Source organism: Leuresthes tenuis, unplaced genomic scaffold (genome assembly GCF_036924035.1).
Source record: "Leuresthes tenuis unplaced genomic scaffold, fLeuTen1.0.hap1 SCAF_17, whole genome shotgun sequence".
In the NCBI taxonomy this organism is placed as follows: Eukaryota; Metazoa; Chordata; class Actinopteri; order Atheriniformes; family Atherinopsidae; genus Leuresthes; species Leuresthes tenuis.
The window spans coordinates 26,816,127-26,818,430 of record NW_027325371.1 but is presented as its reverse complement, the minus strand read 5'-3'; the positions used below and the strand labels follow the sequence as shown (position 1 = coordinate 26,818,430).

At 42.0% G+C, this 2,304-nt stretch overlaps 1 non-coding gene across 1 annotated transcript; it reads right to left on the bottom strand.

The window, feature by feature from the left end:
• Positions 1–1,555: 1,555 nt before the first annotated feature.
• Positions 1,556–1,669, bottom strand: LOC140274349 (U5 spliceosomal RNA). Its single transcript, XR_011908311.1, has one exon. It is a non-coding gene; the product is annotated as a U5 spliceosomal RNA (small nuclear RNA).
• Between the last annotated feature and the right edge of the window lie 635 nt (positions 1,670–2,304).

Sequence of the window (2,304 nt, the reverse complement as noted above, 5' to 3'; positions counted from 1 at the left end):
GAAAACTATGGCCTTCTTGCAGCCAAACACCTCTGATCTCGCTTTTGATGATATAAGGTTGGGCATTCAGACCTTGCTTCACCTGCTTTTCACCAAATATAGTCGGACATTCACACCTTCTTGCAGCCGAACACTTCCGCTTTTAGTATTCTATGAGGCATTCACATATTTTTTTTCACCGTATTTTATAGATTATGGTTGGAAATTCTCACCCACTCTCATCCGAAGACCTCTCCTCCCGCTTTTGTTAATATATAGTCGGGCATTCGAACCTTTTCTTACCCGCTTTTTACAAATTATAGTCGAACATTCACACCTACTTGCAGCTGAATACTTCCGCTCCACCTTGTAGGTATGTATGGTTGGCATTTGCACCTCTTTTTATACTGATTGCTGAAGATTAAGTTGTACTTTCTCAAACTACAACTTTTTTTTATTTGTTGAAACTTGATTTGAAGTGGATAAATAAGGAGGACAAACAGTTTTAAGTCAGGCTGATAGAAGGAATTAATTTTATAGCAAAATCTGTACTTCGTCATATGTCGAGAGATGCTTATTGCTGAAGAAGTTCTTTCTCATTCTACAAAGTACAACGTTGTTTATCGTTGAAACTTGATTAGACATGAATAAATATGAAGGACAAAGCAGTCTTAACTTGGTTTGAGTTAATGAATTCGTTTTATAGGAGAATCCGAATTCGTGCATAACTCATAAAATAGAGCTTATTTTCGGATTCCTGAAGAATGATTCTGGTTCTTTCTAATAATACAAAGTTTGTTGTTTATTGTTGAAACTTCATCAGAAGTGAAGAAATAAATGAATGCCTATCAACAAATTGACCTTCTGTTGACCTTCGGGGAGGTGAGTATCTTCACTAGACTCACCTGTCTGCTCTTCCTCCTCATTTAGCGTAGCTCCACCCTCTGCCTGTGAATTCTCACAGACTTCAACACTGAGTGGTGAGGCCTCTACAGGCCCCTCCCCTTTTTGCTCCTCACTTCCAATCCAAGCTTTTGGCGGGAAGTTTGAATTTATTGGGTCAACCTCTTCACTTTGTTCACCAACTGCCACCTTTGGTCCTTCTCTTTGTTGGCTTGACTGTGGCTTTACCGTCTTTAATTTGTTGGCAAAAGATTTAGGGCAATCTCTGAAGAGGTGATTTAATTCTCCACAGAGATTACATTTCCTGCCATTTGGACACTCTCCAAAAGTTTGCCCAATTTCTCTGCTCTTCCCACATAACACCTTGGTACAAGCCTCAACCAGGTGCCCATGCTCACCACACTTGCGGCAGAACTTGGGCTGCCCCTGGTAGTGGATGTAACCTCGGTTTTCAAGGTGGCCAGAGTGTCGCCCACCCGCTGCACTGAGCACTCTTCAGCCCTTTTAAATGGTATAACTTTGCACTCCCGCACGCTCCAGCAAGCACCATTCAAGCAACAGCTTTGCACTCCAGCTTCGAACATCGGCACAGTCGCAACAAGTAAGGCGACTCTACTCAGAGAAGTCACTCTGCACAGTAACAAGATTTCTTTTGCACAGACAGAAAGGGCTTCACCCGCAAAGGTAAAGCCTGCCAAAAATAGAAACAACTCATTAGTGCTGCTCTCCACAGAAATCTTTCTTAAAAGGCGAAAGACTTGTACGTTATGAAGAGAAACCAGAGTACGATTATCCGTCACTGCGGGAGCAGGGCATCAGGCTTGTTGGCATAGCCACCTTCCCCATGGTGAGCTTTGCTTGGTTGAGACGCTTGCTCCCCCCCCCCTTGCTCCTCGGCTGACCAAGTAGGAACAATCGGGCCCTATTCGATGGCTGCCTTGTCTTTTACTCTGTGCAAAAGACAAGGCAGCAACAAAAACACCACGAGAATCCCGTATTGAGGCTTTGTTCTGACCGCTCATTCGGGGTCGCATTTCTTTCAAGCAATTCTCCTGGTTAGCCCACACTCGGCTCGCTCCCATAGCCGTGTTAAAGTCTACTTCGCATTCACTCTCTTTTCCCATCAGACTCTTAGGATTTTATCTATAAAATGAATTCCTTCACTCAAACTATGTGAAAACTGCTTTGTCCTTAATATTTACCATGTCTAGAAAGATTTAAACAAAAAAAACAACGTTGTACTTTGCAGTAAAAGAAAGAGCAAATCTAAAGTTTAAGGAATCCAAGAATAAGCTTACTTTCATGAGTTCTTCACGATTTCGGATTTTGCTATAAAATGAATTCCTTCACTCAAACTAAATTAAAACTGCTAAACCGCTAATCTGTTATATGTAAGGCAGATGTCAAATTCACCGAAATAGG